Genomic DNA, 19058 nt, shown 5'->3' on the forward strand with positions numbered 1-19058 from the left:
TGCACCACTCTTGAATTTCAAACAAGAACCCTGGGCAGAGCAGAGAGCAGAGGGAGAGAGCAGGGGAGAGGAAAGGGAGGAAAGGCAGGGAGGCAGCGGGGCGAGAGAGCGAATGCAAGCTAGCACTGGAGGCTAACAGGAGGCAGGCAAGAGAAGTGGTTATTAATGAGATATCTTAACTAAAGATGAGCAACAAAGAGAGGGAGAGGAGGTGGAGGAAGAGAAGAGAAGGGCATGGACGTGACAGAGGGAAGCAGATCTTCGGGTAGAGAGCGCAAGAGGGGCTGGAGAGGTGATTAAAAGGTTAAAGATATCTACACATCTAAACTGAGGCATATTTATTTTTTTAATTACCTCTTTACTTCATCTTACGCTTTATTCCCTCTTACCATATGTGCATGCTGTATATGAGTTATTCTGAGCGTGCAAGTATGCAACTGTGCATTTTGATGCAAGTACAGATGTGTGCATCCGCGCATGCTTGGATATGTTGTCTTTAAGTGTATTTGTTTATGTCTGTGTGCGGCCAGGTGTTGCTCTTCCTAAGAGTGTGCGCACACATATTTCTGCTTCTGTGTGAGTGTTCGGCTGCAGCATCTTTCTAATTGCTGGTGTGTTAGAGGACCAGCTCTTTGATCTGGGGCTGTGCAGGGCCTCAGCACTCGCTGCGCAGGGTGGTCTCCCATCATGCTCGGCTGATCACAGACGCAGTTTCGCTATTGGCTGCCTGGCAGGCCCTCCCATCAGCCTCGGTGCTACACGCCTCTGACAACTTCATTAGCCCGATTCGACCCTCCAAGTCTACTCTGCTATACTCCTTTCTGCCAGCAACAGGAAGCTAGCGCTGCTACAGCCGACACATAAGCAGAGGAGTTGAGGGACAGCGTTACACACATATGAAAAAAGACACCAAAGAGAAAAATGATGATGACATATTTTTTGCCAAATTTGTTACCTGATTCTCTAAAGGGGTGGTAAAAACCATTAAGCAGAGCAAAGTATTTCTCTATGTTTGTGCTTTGTGCCACAATTTTGCATTCAGTGTGGGACACTTTATCTTTATTATATAATAATAATGATTTTTTTTTTTATGTGATGAGTCAGACAGAGTGAATGAGGGGAAGAAAGACAAAGTGAAATTTAATTCACTGTTGTCTATAATATGTCTATTCTAATACATGAAAGCATCACTGTCTCTGTCAGGTTGTCTTTCTCCATCTCTTTTCTCCTTTCTTTCCCTCCCCTCTCTGTCTCTCTCTCTGTCTCTCTCTCTCTCTCTCTCTCTCTCTCTCACATACAAACAGTGGTCACACAAAATATCTCAACACAGCACAGTCCACTGTTTGACACCAACATCAAGATGTGAAAATTTAAGTCAATTGTGTGTGTGTGCGTGCATGTGCACTTATTACTCTTACTCACTACTTCTTTTGCTGATACAAAGGCCAGTGTTTCTAGCCCCTCTACATGGTAACTTATAGATAGTAGAAGTAGAGATGCAAAGAAGTAACACCGGTAATTAATTGTATTTACAGAAAAAGTGCACACTATGTTTTCTTCACATGTAAATATAAAGTAAATAAATTATTAAGATCTATAACCAATCTCAATCAATGGCTGACAGATGGAAGCCTCACTTATTCTTGAAATATCAAATATCAAGATGAGAGCTAATCTCCAATGCTTCAGCTTGTCACAACAAAAACTGATTGACGGTCCATATCATCAATAGCCTTTAATCATTTACAGGCGTAGCTGACACATCTAGGACAAAGCTTTTATAACATCCCATTTTAAATGACAGTAGTCATAAATCTGATCCCGTTAACAAATGTCTGGTTGTCTTTCATTACAAGTGTCCCTACTGCTGAACATGCCTGCTCTTCAGTTTCCAGACCACTCAAACTTTTTTGCTCCCCCATGATACACAGAGATTATGGAGGAAGTGACTATGTCTCTCTATGGGACAACAGATTTCATGTAAATCCACCTGGCCAGCTCTTTGGACTGGTTTGATTTCCAGGTTGCTGAACAAGACAGGTACTTGTAATACTGGGGTTTGGTAGCCGGTAAAGCAGGTAATCCAGGTTTACCATCGTTGTAGCTCAGTGGTAGATAGGTGAACTATTGAACCCTGTCCCTGCAGCTGAGGCTTGGTAGTGTAGCAGGCTAATTAGCCGGTCGCAGGGATGAGGAAAAAAAGAGCTATCTCTCTCTTCCTCCCCTGCTCCACTTCTACTTCTTTTCATCTCTCATTCATGAGCCCTTGGTGGTGCCCTTGGCATTGGGTATGTAAACTATCAATTCATACCATCACACGCAGAATCTGGACTGGCATTATAAAACCACACCACGGGTTGCATAATGAGCACACAGCTTAATGAAGTTGTTTCAGAGGTGATGTTGTGTGGAAAGGAAAAATCAATGATTATTTCACAATCCTGACACATATTTAATTTAATGTGAATTCAAATGCAGTCTGTTTTTGCAAAGATAAGCTGTGATGTATCCTGAAAACGAGAGCAAAGCATATAAATATTACTCTTCAAATCATTTATATATTCATCACCTCTCCCATCATCCGGCCAGATTTAGGCACTCAATACCTCTTGCCATTCCTGTTGCTGGTGCAGACTGAACTCCTGCACAGGTCACACTGGCTTATCCAACACCATTGGTCAAAGGCTCAAATAAGGAGATGTGTACTCTGTCATCTCCAGTTTTACTGAGCTTCTGATTAACATGAATAGATTCACTGTTTTTTTCTTTACTCTATACTATAGGAAACTTTTTGGGATTCACACTGTGGGTTGGATGGCTGGGATTGAAATTGTATCTTACTGATATTTTACAAATAAAACAATTATTATTATTATTATTTAAATTTTAATGAATTTAAAAAAGACAGTGAAAGCACAGCAATCAATGTGTATATTATTGTATACATGAAACAATTCATAGAATAATAGTGATTGATGGAAATAATCACTGGCAGCCACACAATTAAGAACCTCTGATTATTATTTTCTGTATGATTGACTTTTTCTTTTACCCACAGTGAAAATATCCTTCCAGAAAAAGAATGTGTTCTGGCTCTGCAAGCAAAAAGATGGCTGGCTGGATGGCTGAGAGAGAAACTCAATCCTGCTTCCTGCTGAGGGAGAGACGAGCGCTGGCTGTCGGCAGGCACACCACCCGACTACCACACAGGTACTGATTTGAAACAACAAGTCAAGAGAAGTCAGGAGTAAATAAGAGAGATAGATAGAGAGGAAAAAAGAGAGAAAGAGAGAAAGAGAGAGAGAGAGAGGGGTAATAGATTTGAGAGTGTTTTTGGGGAGTAAACAGATGGAGTAAACACAGCACGAGGGAAACCAGGGGACTCCTACCGAAACCCGCTCAATGTGTCACTGACACTGCAGAGCGGAATCAACAAAGTGCTCTGAGGGCAACATACACACATACACACCCACACAATCACACACAGTTCACCAATTGGCTGGGACCCAGAGCTCCTTTCCAGAGTAGTGACAGGCACATGGAGAACAAGCTGGCTGACAGCACATGACAACTTCTCAGCTAGTGGAAAAACAGAGGCATCTCCTACTTTACTTTCTGACTGTGGCTTTCACAAGTGGTGTGAATATGTGCTGATGAAAATGCATTAACACTAACATTTTCAGGATATTTAGTGTTAAACATCGCTCTGTGTCGAGGCGGAGCTGTAATTTACCTTCTCTCATCTTCTGATCGAGCTCTAAACCTCATCCTAGCACCCATCTGTATTGCTTCCCTCCCTCCAATTTCTTCCATGCCCTCAAACCTGTTCACATGCCCAAACCCTGCTGCTGTGTGCCAGCGTACCAACAGGCCTGTAGGCCTGTCCAAGATAGAGATAGAGAGGAGGAGAGAAAGAGGGAAGGTAGCCAATTAAGATTGGGTAATGGGAGAGTGAATGTGAGTGAGAGAGGGTGTGTGTGTGTGTGTGTGTGTGTGTGTGTGTGTGTGTGTGTGTGTGTATGCCTGACTTCAAGCAGTTGTGAGTGCTCTTGTGTGTGCATGCGTGTATGTGTGTGGTGCCACAGGCTGTACACACAGCCAAACTTAATTTAGCAGGCCCAGGTTTTTAACACAGGCCTGAAGCTAGCCAGCAAGCTATAGCTGGACCAGAGAGCCAGAAGTTAACAGGCACATTGCTCTCCTAAACCCCCTGAGATCTCGTTTCCACCCTAAGGGGTGACAGAACTCATTTAGTCATTGATGACCATCACTGATCACATCCTTGTGGTCATATCTTTCCGTCAGGCACTTCATTACAATAAAGCTTTATGGAGCAAAAACTTTCCCCCCTCTGACTTTCAAGACCTTGACAGTTGACAATGCTAAAAGAGGTACTGGGACCATTCAGCTGTCATTGAAAGAACTTCTGACATGGTTTGTGATTGTGTGTGAAAGTGACATTTTGGAAAACTACTACCACTTGCATCGCCACATACAGTCTGACAGGCTCAGCTTTTAAGCTACGAACAACTACAAAGATGGCAACATCCAGCTTGCTCCCGTTTTTTCCATGTCCCGCGGAAGGGGAGCTGAAAAGACATGCAGCTTTCTATGTATATATGTGTGTGTGTGTGTGTGTGTGTGTGTGTGTGTGTGTGTGTGTGTGTGTTTGTGTTTGTGTGTATGGTGCCCATGTGTAATCTATGTGTGGTGCATGTGTGGCATCAGGGCTGAGATGGATATGGATTTTTTTTGTACTGCATTGGGGCATGCCCTTGACGTTGTTGTCACAGACAAAAACACAGACGCAGCAACAGTCAGAACACAAGCACACACCTTGATCACTGGTGTGTATGGGAATTCATGCCAGGGGACTTAACACAACAAAACAGTGTTGGATTGTGTCTGAGCCTCCAAACAAACATGTGCCAAACTAGCTAAGCAAATAGAAACCGCATCCTCACTTGTATCTCATATGCTGCTTGGCTATGGAATTAATAAATATTGCATCACTGAACAGCAGATCAATTACAAATGATGGTTGGTGAATGTTGCCTAAAGCTAAAGATTGCAAAGTGACAACAGAGGGTGAGGCATGTGTATTTGTGCATGCATGGGAGAGTGCGTGCGTATGTGTATGCACACACTTTACATTATAAGCCTTAGTGTGTGTCATCTTATTCTACGAGGTAATAGGCAGTCAGCTTCACAGCCAGAGCATGACCTAGAAAGTGAAACCACACGGCAAGGGACTAAATGTGTCACATGGGCTCAATCATTTTCTCTTTCTCTGAAGACAGAGAGAGAGACAGCTACAGAGAGAGAGAGAGAGAGAGAGAGAGAGAGAGAGAGAGAGAGAGAGAGAGAGGCTTCTACCAACCCGCTGCACTCAGAAGCTAATTAAGTCATTTGAAATAGCCACAGAGGGTACCTGTATGCAATCTAGCCAAGGCAAAGGGTTGATGAGGCTCTGTGAGGCCCCAGGCTAACTTCAAAAAGAAGGCAAAGGAAGGGAATGAAAGAAAGAAGGAAATGGAGAAAGGAAGAGGAAAAAAAAGTGAAGTGGATTTTTTAATTGAAGCCCAACTTGAAGAAGAGCATGTGTGTCTGTGTCTCCTTGTGTTGTGCAGCAGGAAAAAGGTTAAGCATGCCCCCAGCTGAGTATGTCTGCACACACAGGCTCTCAATGGGGAGCAGGTGGGAAGATGGATGGATGGAGGGATGGAGGGGTGCAGGAGAAAGGCTCCGGATAATTGAGGGAGTTCACTGAGCGGCCATGTCATACGGTGTGCATGTGTGCGTGTGTATATGTGTGTCCATGAACCCTGTATCCCTTAACGGCCGATTCACACAAACAGTGTTTGCTCTGTCCCTTCTTACACACATATCAAACCTAAAATGGGCGCGATCGACAGTGTACACAAACTTAATTAAAATGTGAAGACGACAGTGGCAGCCGGTGACATACGAACAGAGCAGGGTGGGCGTTAACCTGAGCAGCTCGTGACCCAGTATAGGAGAAAGTGGAAATAGAGAACTATGATTTATTTTTCAAGATGTACACACCGCTAATGTTATATACAAATCTACAAACAGAATATACAAATTTAAGGGTTTTGTACCCTAACATGCATGCCCTCACCAGGGGCAAGCCTGGCGACACCGGCAACTGAACTGGGTCACATACACACACACACACACACACACATACACACAGTATAGACTGCGGCATTGGCAGCATGGTGATCACAGGAGAGGGCAGACAGGGGGCTGGATGTAGAGTGATTGGACTATTCTAGGTCAGCTCTCCTGACAATGCACCACTGTCTCCTAATGTGGTGGGCTAAAGGATAAAGGCTGAGTTTGGCATGACATTACAGCTACAAGGAATACCTGCTATATACAAAGACACACACAAACGCACGCGGACACACACACACACACACACACACACACACATAGTGCTTGCAACAGCAGAATCACAGGCAAAAACATACTCTATAAAACACACAATGATACATAGTATGAACCATCAGGACACATAAAACCTAACATACTGTACACCACACATCTGGCTACACAGGTTTAGGGTAGACAGAAGACCCCAAGAATTTGATTCACCTCTTGCTTTTTTTTCAATCCAGGTCTAATAAAGCTGTATGCAGCAGATCTCCTCTGCAGCCTATAGAGAGAGATCAGCCTGTGGACTTCAAAGAGGTTGCAACTAGGTCACCACAAGACACTGCAGTCAGCTAGAGCACAGTCTCTGGTCTGAGACATCTCACTTCTCTCCCTCCTTCTCCCTTTCGCTCCACCAACCACTGCCACGCTTTCTCTCTCGCTCCCTCTCTCTTTGCTCTTTCTCAATACAATGATATCAGTGAAATTAAAATGGATTATGGCGCCTTTCTCTCTTGTCATTCCCTGGGGTTGTACAGCACCATGTCATGTTACTGTTACTATAATGTTACTTCTTTATCACTGTCCATCGAAGCTGGTGCTCAGCAGTGTTTAATTTAGACACAGAGCGAGATAAATGGAGGACGAGAGAGGCAGCGAGAGGAGGCAGAGACAGAAAATGAGACAGAGAGACCAAGCAGAATGCAGAAACAGCCAGTCCTCCATGGTCACACACTGCCACCCTGATCTGTCAAAGGCCAAAGAGACAGTGACTCCAAAGTCTCCTGCTCTGCACTTTGGATAAAACAGCCACAGAGGCAGCCTGAGAGCTAAATGGGAAACAGGAACCTTAGAAAGACAAGAAAGAAAAGAGAGAGAGGAAGAAAAACTCAGGGGGGAGTGGGAAGGGCGAGTGTGAACAAGGTCAAAATGAACAGAGAGCTGCAGGGCCACAGTCCCCTCTCTGAATGCAGAGCAAAACACAACAACTCTGTTAACACAAGAAAACAGCCACCAACATCTTAAGATGGATATAGAGGAGAGCACGGGAGGGAGGCAGGAGGGTATACACTTATCAGGTAAGGGAAGGACACAATATACAGTAGCTACACATCCACATTCACACACCTACACTCACACTTATACTGGCTCTCTGGTGATGGGAAAACCACCCCTGAAAACATTTAGGAATGACAGAAGAGCTTCAGCTTGTGGGCAGATGTGAGTGTGTGTGACTGTGAGTTTGTGTCACTGTGTTTGAGATACGCATGTGTGTGCAACTGTACACCTGTATTCAATATACAATTTTTATTGCATGCATATTAGACAAATATGTTTGTGTCTCCATAGCAATTGCCATCCACCTGTGTGACATCTGGAAGTGGTGTTTATGTGTGTTGAAGCCAAAATGAAACATCCCTTTGCAGTGCATCATCTTAACTTGACCAGCATTTTAACAAATTCTTAATGGAGTGAACTGAAGCACATTGTGGTTTTGGTAGGTCTCCTTGGTTTAGATGAGTCTAGTGGCATATTTATTTCAACAAAACATTTGGACCGGGACCAGCACAAAGGATTTCAGTTCTATGAGCCCTTGTCGTAAAGTGTATTTGTGCATAGAGGTATTTTTGATCAATCGCTGTGAAAAGCTCAAAACTGATACTGGGATTTTGTATTCATTAAAGAAACAATTCATTACTATTGCTGTTGATGGTAACATTGCCACTTCAGTTTGAACTAAAAAAAAAAACAGACTAAAATTAAATATACTCAGGCTAGGTAAAAGGCTGAAATGGTTATAATAGATCAGTTTCTGATAGATCAGCACAGCAGTCTGTGCTTTAGCAGTGCATGTTTGTAAATTTTGGGTGGCGGAGCTTCAGAAGGAGTGCCTAAGTGTGTTTGTTTTGATGTTGAGTTGAAGTACAGTATTTATCCAGCACTGCTTACTCTAAATTAAATGGGTCACTCTATCACATGGTCAATCACAATGATGGAATATTAGCAGTCAAAATTAGACTGTGCTATAAAAATGCATGTATGGCATATTAAGGTGATTGTTTAGGGTCTGTGGTAGTGTCTCACATCATGCACCTCTGCTGCTGGTGCTGCTCTGATGCTGCTGCTACAGCTGATGAGCTGCTGTATGTCAGAACCTTCCTGGGCATGAGCTACATTGTGCACCTGAAACAGGATGTGATTCTTTTGTTCTCACTCCGGTGTCTGTATTTGCTTTATAGCAAGTTTACTTGTGTATACAGTATGGCTGTATGAGATACTATGTGTGTGTGTGTGTGTGTGGTTTGTCGCAGTCGTTGTGTTCCTGGGTGTGCGCCGTCGCATACTGTGTTCTGAGTTAAGGTTGACATTCGTTTGACTGACATTGGGGGCGACAGCAGCACAGTGGCATATGGTAACCGCCTGCTAACCGCTAAAACTTGACATCAGCGCAAACAAGTCATCCAAGCGTGGCATAGTGCGCTCCTAAGAGGGTTAAGGGATAGGATGTCAGCATACGGCGGGATAATAACACCTATCACCAGCACCATAATACCAGATAAAGGGGAGGGGAGCCAGACCAAATGCTTTGGCGACATTAATGCAGGTGAAACTATAACTGACAAGTTACACAAAAAGAGTAATGAATAAACTGTAACGTATCTAAACATATATTATATGGCTGTTGTGCAGGGGGGGAGTTCAGATACTGATTGTGGCATTTTGTGGCATCACACAGAGCAGAAATGTAAGGAGAAACATTCAGACACAGAAGAGTGCCTTACACCTGACATTAACATGAGCTTCACACCTAGAATCTGTTTATATCTGATGTAGCTGGATTATATTCACGCCTGACTTTGACATGCCTCTTTGGTATTTGCACAGAAATTTGACTTCTTTTTCCTTTGCCAAAATACAGATTGTCAAACATGTCACTACCTCGCATAATATTTATATGGAAAGTGACATTAAATACCTCATCTGGCTTGTTCCTTATCCCCAAGTAAGTTGACAATGCATTTTTGAAAAATATGCTACAACGAGAGCAGGCTGCTGCCTTTTCTGTTTTTTTCTCTTTGTGTGTGTGTGTGTGTATCTTCTTATTCTTTTTTTTAATTTGTAAATGCAGCTTTTAACGGAAGCTTTTCTCCCAGCTTTTTCTCCCATAAAAACTAGATGGGCTTCTCATGTAGTCTAGAGGTGACGTGGATTATCACATCCTTAACATGTCTTTTCTTCTACTCATTAATTCAAGTTCAACACAAGATGCATGTTGATGCCTATTGCACAGGCCACACATATCTACAGACACGGTTATCCACTGACCCACTGAGCAGCAGAAGACAGAAGAGCTGCAGCAGACAAATCTGGTCACTGATGCCATCTCTTTTTCCTCATTGTCTGTCTCTCTTTCTTTTGCACTGACACAAAAGCACACATGTCTTGAAACACTGAGACACTGCCGTCACTGCCATGATCTGATGTACTGAAATGTACATTTCACATCCACAGAGAATGCAGGACAATAGCAGTCTCAAAAGACAGATAAGCCCTCAAAGAAAGATTCCATCTTTGATGTCTGGTCAGAGAGAGAGAGAGAGAGAGAGAGAGAGAGAGAGAGAGAGATACACACAAAAGCAGACAGCTACAGGACACATAACACATATGGGTAAACAGATAAAACTGCTGCCTCAAATAAATATATGGCATATTACTAATCATGTACAGACAGGTGACAATCTAAAGGAAAAAAACAGCCCAATGCCTTAGTAGGATACACTAGAATAGCTTCAGTACAAATTCACATTGATTCCACAAGTCTCTGAACTCTACGGGTGGGATGAACACCATTTTTCCAAAAGACAATCCCTCATTTTGTGTTCTGATGGAGGTGGAGTGTTCAGTTGGGTGGAGATTTTTTGATTTTTTTGATATTTTTGTTCTCATCACACCATATACAGTACAGATGTGGGCACTGTCATCAAGGAAGACACCACTCCTGGATTCCCTTATGTAACGGTCAAGCATTCAGACCTGTTCTGTTTTCCTGATGTACCCCTTACTTACACTTATCCACTGAGCTCTCAAATGTGCATTCATCTTTATAATGAAGAATATATGCAGTGCATCGCTATATCTTTCTCCAAGTAATTGTTGTGGGACTGTTGCTGACACTGTCTAATCACAGCCTGTATTGATATTTTCAGTCACCTGAGGAGGAGTTGCTGTTCTGTTTTTCCTTTGGTTACAATTTCCAACTGTATTTACTGATGTATTTCAATATGTGTAAATAAAGATGATTCTTCAGTCACTTTTCCTATTGGAATACAAACCAGATTCACAGTGTTTGTCCATGCACAAACAATACACTCACTTTCAAAATAACTTTTTCACTCATTTATTCACGTTTTCCTTTAATTTGTCACCTTTCTGTATCTACAGTATAAGACAAATAACTCAGTCACCAGATCCTGTTCTTGCAATAAAACTCAAATGAAGAAAAAAAAAAAAAAACGCTCTGCAAAGCTGCCTTCTAAATATCTACAGGACAGCCAGAGCAGCCCTCCAGCATCTATTTTCATTCCTAACCACAAAGCCGGCACTAAAACTATTAAGAGAAAGATTTGTTATTGTTTGCCTCTAACCCTGGTGTACCCCCTAGAACCCTGGTAACCCCTATTTAAGAGCTGAGTTTCCTCTCATCGATCAAAGTGTGCTGCACACAGTCTAGGAGCATGACACTGGCACTGGAGAGCTTAGAGCAGGTTTCAACTTTGACCCTTAAGAGATGCTCAGTGGCTGATTGTGTGAGTGTGTGTGCTTACACCTGTGTGTGTCTGTGCACGTGTGTGTAGTATAGTGTATATCCACACCTCATCGACGTACTCACCACTACCTCCTCGCAAAACTCAATTTCCTCCTGGAATGTCCACAGCTAAACACTTTTAACCTTTGCAAACCTGCTGAGATGGAAGATATATAAAATTTACACAAAGGTGAGAGAGCCTTTGCATTTGTGTGTTTGTGTCTCCAGGTAATATTTATGTATTCAAATGCATATGGTGATGAATAGACCCACCTGCACCAAGTGAAAGCAGTTACACTACAGCCCTGAGACAGTGAACATGCTGCCACACAGATTGACGAATTGTGGAAAAGATTGTGGAAGATTTTTGTGTGTGTGTGTGTGTGTAGACGAGTGTTCCCAGTGAGAGAGTGAAGAGGTATCCACTGCACAATGCCTGGGGCCCTCTGGAAGAGAGACTAAACAAGACCTTCCCATTGGGACGCACACACAGAGCCTGCAGCTGCAAATGACCTACTGTACTACCCACCTCACACACACAGGCAAACACACACTCACGCACGCACAAACTCACATACATACACACACAAAGACAAAGCCTCTTTGATGGTATAATTTGTTAATATCAAGGAAAAAAATAGTCAATTATCACACGTGGGCTAATAAATGCACACGCCTAAATATTCTTTCACAATTAGCTTGAAGTCTTCCTCTCTCATGCTCTTTTCATCCTCTTGTTCTTTCAATCCTCTCAACTCCCAAGCAACAGGGTGGCATGAACAGTTTTTTCAGTAGTGTGTATGCACAGTACATTTGGACACATGCATATTTTGGGAAAAATGCATGGAATAAAATGTTCCCGCCACATCCCTGGCCACTATTGACTCACTGACCTGCAGCCTCATGTTTAGAGTTGCACTATTTAAACTGGATGTGTGCAAAATAAATAATCTCTGCACAGTAAAATTGCCAGACTTAATTTACTGTAACTCTGAAAGTGTTAAAATCAACACTTCCTGTGTTTATAGAGGCTAATCAACACTTATTAACACCACAAAATTTGATGTGTGTTTTCCCTTGAATCTCTGCTCTTAGCCCAAACAAGAAATGTCAAAATGCATGCTCTCCCTTATACACTTGTGTGAATTATGTATCTGGCAGATTTGCACTGGATGAAAATTACAGATGCCAGTGGTAATTATAATAATGACAGGACCTCCCAGAAGAACATCCATTTTAAATAGGGCTTAATGTGAAATGGGAAGAACATGTCCTACACCAATGACATACAGAACAATGATAAAAAATGTGGTACGACCTTTTTCCTACAGTGTGTTTAGTAAATACTTCAAACCCATTGTAAACTGTCAGTCTCATTCATCTTGTGAAACAATAGTTGGTGTGTTTTCCTTGAGGAAGCCTGAGGATGAACATATCTTCTTCATATCGTTCTCGGACTGACAAATAAAGGCTCCCTGCCAAGAGAAACTCAATGAGACCACAATCAATATACTGCTACAAGGTGTGCACACAGACACACACACAAACACACTACACAGATAGGGGATGATGTACGATTACCTGGACCATAACAATCAGCTGCATGCTCATACAGTATGCACACACACACACTCATGTGCTGCATGCATGCACAAACACACACACACAGGCTCTTTCTCTCTCTCTCTCTCTCTCACACACACACACACACACACACACACACACAGAAAGACACTTAATATGCAAATAATTTTTTTTACAACAGGGACAGCACTTCATTGTTCATCTGGACGAAGGGGGGCAGATAGATAGATAAATAGGTCTCTAGATATCTAGCTTGGACCTCAATTGATGAGATTTCACATACGGCAGCAGCAGTGCTGTTAGGACAGGGAATACCACCACAAAATAATGTTTTCTCTCCCTCTGATCAATTTTTAATTTGGCCCGTGCAGCCGAGCCCTTGGCGGGCCTGGCCCTGGTAATTATGGTGGGTTATTGACAGCTGCCTTCCCGCGGGAGGCTATTTAAAAGAGGTTTAACCCCAGAGCAAGTCCAGGCCCCACACCTGCCTTTGAAGGTGTCAAGTGCATTGATCTGAGCTCCAGGATGTGCTGGGACCTTCCCACCTGGAGGTGCATGTGTGTGTGTGTGTGAACGAGTGTGTCTTGGTTGCAGGGCTACTATTACAAGGCCACGGCTAGGCAGAGCCTCTTTTGACCCTTACACATACACACACATGCAGACACATAAAAATACACAGACTGTCCTCTGGCTAAATCTGGATAGAACGGTACATTTCTGACTTCTGCAGCCACCTGATGCCCAAAGATAGGCTGAAAACACACTGTACGTCTAGTGTTATCACATACACACACACATGCACGCACAGCAAACAGGTTAACTCACAGCTCGGGGGGAATTAGAGGAACTAATGAGAAAGGAGGAGGAGGAAGAATGGTGATTGGAGAGACAGAGAGAGGGGAGAGAGAAGAGAGAGAGGGATATCCTCACAGCGCACAAGGCCACGGCACAGCACAGGAAGATGCCAGAGTGTGAAGCCAATGCTGAACAAGACATCATCCAGCTACAAGGAAAAAAAAGAGAAGGGGAGGGGGGGCAGGCATGACAGAAATTAAAAGAGGATTTCTGTGTTTGAGATTGTCTGCCTCGCTGCCCCCTTTCAGCCTCCCATTGAAATTCTGGGCAGATACAAACCCCTAGGCTTTTGACACACTTTTGAAAACACCACACCCCCTCTTTCTTTCCAGTGGGTCTCCAGTGTCGAGCCTGACTCACTATCAAGAGAGAGAGGGAGAGAGCAGGGGTGAGAAGGAGGGGAGGCATTACGGGCACGGGGGGGTAGGGTGGTGGGGGTGGGGGTGGGGGGGGGCGGTTGCCGCTGAATAGGTCTGTTTTTGTATAAGCAACTTCTAAATTGAATTAAGTTATTCTTGACAAGAGTGTTTTTAGTGGTTTGCTCATGCTTAAGAAGTTAACAAGTCAGAGAGTGGTCAGATTTCAGAAATACGTGTCTGTAAAATGTACACAAAGAAATTAAACACTTAAATCAACTTGAATACTTTTGACCATATGGAGAAAAAAAACTAAGCTGAAAAACAATGTCTGACACAAATGACAGCACTGTGTATACATATTGACAATGAAATGAACCCCAGTGGTACAAGCCTTTTGGAGATAACTTTTTTAACAAGAGCAAATAACTCATGTTGCCTGCAAAAGCGTTAAGAGTACAGCTGCAGGAGAAGCCAAGGGGAGAAAAGTTAAGAGGTAATGCAAGGTAAAGGAAAAAGAGAAAATAAGTACTCGAAAATGTTGGTTTCTTGCTTCTCAGTGTTTCATGGTCAGACAAGTGTTACAGACGAGCTGAGGCTTCACAATAGCACTCAAGTGTTTTCTTTCAGACTGGGCACAAACATGCACAAGTTGAAAGTCCTACTCTTAACTCCAGCTGCTACTTTAACTAATGATCTCACCTTCCTATATCCTCTCCTTCCTCAATTATTTCAACTCTCTCTCTCTCTCGCTCTCTCTTGCTCCCACCCCCCCCCATCACTCCCATCCCATCCCATCCAAACCCCATGGCACCCACCCTCCACCTCCACCATCTCAGTCTCAGGATGCAGAGCAGTGACAGGGCCAGAAGGTAATGATACAGCTGCCATGATGCAACAAGCAGACCTGTCGACTGTCAGGAATTGAAATCATGAAGGAATAAGCTGTCATTAAGAGGCCCTCTCCCAGTAGTGGAGCTGTCAGACGCCTGCCTTCTGCCTACTCTCTCTCTCTCTATACTCCCGTCTGTCCTCTGCCAGTCCCACCCCATTTGCAGTCACTCCCTAGTCCTCCTCTCATTTCTCTCTTCCTGCTTCAATCCTCTCTGTGCCCCTCTCCTCCTCTCCTCTTCTGTCCTCTTCCAACCAGTCATAATCCTCCTCCCTCTCTGCATCCGCCCGTGCCCTCCTCCCCCATCTCAGATTCATCTTTTCCATCTCTTTCCCCTCACTCTGGTTGTTGCTTGAGAAACCTCCTCTCACCTGTCATTTTACCTCTAGGCTATGGGAATAACACTTCTTCCATGCTCACATAGACATGCACATGAAGACAACATGCAAGAAACCAGCATACACAGCAAAAAAAATTCTCTTAACCTGGTGTTACTGTACACACCTTTGCCCAATGTGATACATCTGTTGCTTAGTTTTCCCTGTGTGCACATATTTTAGAGTAATCTTTTACATTTTGCAAGCTTACTAATGTGTTCACATAATCCTGAAATCGTGATATCTGTAGACAGGAGCATGGTGGATATAATAATAATGGTTTACATTTATATAGTGCTTTTCTATTGATACCCGATACCCAAAGCACGTACAGAAACCATTATTCATTCATACCACATTCACACCGGTGGTGGTAAGCTACGTGCATAGCCACAGCCGCCCTTGGGCAGACTGACTAAAGCTTGGCTGCCAGTGTGCGCCAAACCACCATGATCATTCATACACATTCACCTGAGGCAAGTTGGGTAAGGTGTTTTGCCCAAGGACAGAGAGAGTGGGATTCGAACTGCCAACCCTATGATTATTGGTCGACCCCCTCTACCTCCTGAGCCACTGCCGCCCCAGAAACAGGTGATGGGATGTACTGTAAATGGCGTGTAAGAGGCTGCCCGGAGATTCACCCTGGAATGTGATTGTTTGTGTGTGTGTGCATGTGTGTTGTGTGAAGGGCCTGATTAACGAGCACAATCAGCTATTTTTCCTACAATCCCTTGATTGGCAAAGGGTGATCCCATCGGAAGAGAGGAAAAGCTGACTCAAGCCTTTAAGGTCCCTGATTTAAGAATTTCATAGGGGTACTTTAACACAGGTGTAAGTTCATACAGACCATAGACTTACACTGCATACGTACTGTAGTTGTACAGTCGTACAGAGTCAAATGAACTGTTTGTGTGTGTGTGTGTGTGTGTGTACTGTATGTGAGTGTATGTGTTTTGCAAAGCCACAAGCTCCCCCCATATTTCCCCGAATGCACTCTAGTTGACCCTTTGCTGCAGGCTTTGAATTTCCAAACAACTTCCCATGAGTAACTTTGCATGAGCTGCACTCTAGGCAAAACCTTCTTGCTATGCAACATTTTTGTAAAATGGAGTCGAATCTAAACATAATAAAAAAGCACACTCAAAATGTCAACATCTGACCCAACACTGCACTTAAACAAATTTGTAAATCAAAAATATTGAGTAATTGTCATGGTGCCAGAGTTTTTCTTTTACTGCTACAATGCACCAGACTGTTGTAATGACCTATTTACAACAAGTTTTTATCGATAACAGTTTTGTTGAGGGAATATTCCACTGTCAGATAGTCAGATAGTTGCTTATTTTGTCAAGCTGTTTCATTCACCTCCTCCCCAGTTAGTCATTTTCAGCATTTCCCAGAATGGCTTTGGACAAGGACATTGTAAATTGTCTTGTATACGTATGTGTAGGTGGAGACTGAGATACTGATACCACTGCCACAGAAGTAACTCTAAAAAGAGTTTCCTGTTGAGTGATCTTTTTTAGTTGCCTTATAGTGAACATTTCACAATAAAGATGTGGTTAGAGGTACAGCATAACATTATAACAGTATTATGACAGTTAATAACGATGGGGTATGGAGGTGCTACCTTGACACCTTGTCTAGTTTAAGACCTAACCCAGTCATCGCTATTTCTGCTATGCCATTCTTCATATAACATTCTCATAGTGAGGGACCCACTTGGCTGAACAGTCAGGCACTCATTATAAACACTGACTAGGAAATACATTTAAATTAATGCATAACTAATGCCATGCCTCTTTACCAGTTTGTCTTTTTGCTATATAACAGGTGGAAGGCAGTATCTTTAAAAAGTAAGATGGGATTTATCTGTCAGAGTGATGAATTAGTAGCTTGTACAAGTGTATGAGATAACCAGATGAGATGTCTGAGGGTAAATGAATAAAGGAGGAGCTGCATCAAGCTAAAGCGGAAACTATCATAAACTTATAGCAATTACACGTCAAATACCAAATGTAATACAGCTATAATAACTGCCCTTGCAGAAATATAGAAGCTAGTGTATATTACAGACTAAATGTAGTCATGTGGTGTACTTTTACAGCACACTGCAATTTTAAGTATCCACTAAATACTGAATAAATATAATGGGAACTGCTGATGAGTATGCGGTTATTTCACTGATTAGTTTCCTCCCTCTCTGCTTGAAGGGGGAACAAATCATTCATGTGTTTAGACAAAAAAAAAGTGGATACAAAAAAGAGCAAAGAAAAACTCCACACCTCTCTTCAGATGTTACTTTAGCTGTAACTCCTGTACATGCACTTCAAAAGACATCCACACAGATGTCATTGGTATGACATAATAAACCACAAACATGCCCGTAATAGATGCAGACAGCATGGATTGACTGTAAATGTGTGAGCTTGTCTTTGCAGTGCACACAGAGTACAAGGCCTGTGTGTGGTAAATGCCTGGATGATGATTTGTCAGGGTGTAAGAACACGATTTCTTGTTTATGATGATGAATGAGTAACACTTGCACCACACAACACCATGTTCTCTATATCTGAGCTGTCACTTTGGCTCTCTGCAACACACAATGCTGCCTCTTCCAACTGTAAGACCGGCCCGGTTGAGTGCAAAAGACACTTTCTGGGTACCTGACTCATCTGTTAGCACACACAAGGACCCACACGCGCACTACCCAAATCTCTCCTGTTGTTGTACTCAGCAGGCGAGGGCTTTACACAGCAGTGAAAGTCTTTATGGCATTCAGGTGGACCAAACGAGGGAATGAGGGGGAGAGGGAGAGCAGGATCTCCCCTAAGTCAATTTGAACAGCGGGCCGACGAAATTAAACAGGTAGTCGTGGCTGGGCTGACAAATGAGCAACCAAATGGGGATGAAAATAATAAGACAGGCAGAGCCACCTTTTGCTTGCTGGAGCACAGATGAATACACTTGTGCATGATCATATAGTAGGAAAAGAAAAACTAATGGTTGTGTTGTTTTATGTTTGTTATTAATAAAAAAAACAAAAAACAAATCTATATTTTAGATTACATTATCTATTTCTTTCTCTCAGCTCAGTCACCCATGAACCCATAGGACCCCTGCAATCATGAAAATGTGTGAATGTTTTCTTGTACTATAATGATCATGTTGAGGAATATGCCTCATTTCACTAACAAGACAATGTGAGCCTCTATTTGAGGTTGAGGACTATACAGTAACATGTGAAGTACAGTAATAAAGTCTATGTTTGCACCTATGAATGAATGTCTGTTTGTTATTACTCACTCCTGTTGTTCTACGATGCCGTTGAGTGCTGAAATTGTGCAGTGTTGTCAGCATCACATAATTTATCATATGACCCCAGGACAAAGTTTCCTTTCCACTCCAGACTTGTGTAAATTGTGCAATGAAGTTAAACTGAATTGAGTCAATGCATAAAATCCAGTGTCTAAGGTAGAGGAGCTCAGAGCTACAAAAAATTACCCACAAACACATTCAGACCGCCAGTCAAACACATGAAAACAAAATAGCACGACAGTCTGCCTCTAACTGCACCACAGCTGCTTCCAAAGCCCCAAATATTTAATCCTGCCCCTTACATAAACAATGTGTGTTACACTTGTCACACCAATATCCCATGAGGCTAACCACCACTCCCACTGTGGTAGCGGTGGTACCACTATGTGGTGGCTTTTTCCCTCAGAGAAGGAAACACACAACCCTACATACTAATGATGGGTCACAGTTTACACTCTCAGCAAAGGGAA

At 42.9% G+C, this 19058-nt stretch overlaps 1 protein-coding gene and 1 long non-coding RNA gene across 4 annotated transcripts in view; one reads left to right on the plus strand and one right to left on the minus strand.

Moving 5' to 3' along the window:
• arb2a (ARB2 cotranscriptional regulator A) overlaps nt 1–19058 on the minus strand; it is a 149997-nt gene that overhangs the window by 108813 nt on the left and 22126 nt on the right. The window lies entirely within an intron of this gene.
• LOC146981658 (uncharacterized) lies at nt 105–6853 on the plus strand. Its single transcript, XR_015036600.1, has 3 exons — nt 105–292; nt 3059–3210; nt 6645–6853. It is a non-coding gene; the product is annotated as an uncharacterized LOC146981658 (long non-coding RNA).

The sequence above is a fragment of the Trachurus japonicus genome, chromosome 9 (genome assembly GCF_045865225.1).
Source record: "Trachurus japonicus isolate A0001 chromosome 9, Traja_1.0".
Lineage (NCBI taxonomy): Eukaryota > Metazoa > Chordata > Actinopteri > Carangiformes > Carangidae > Trachurus > Trachurus japonicus.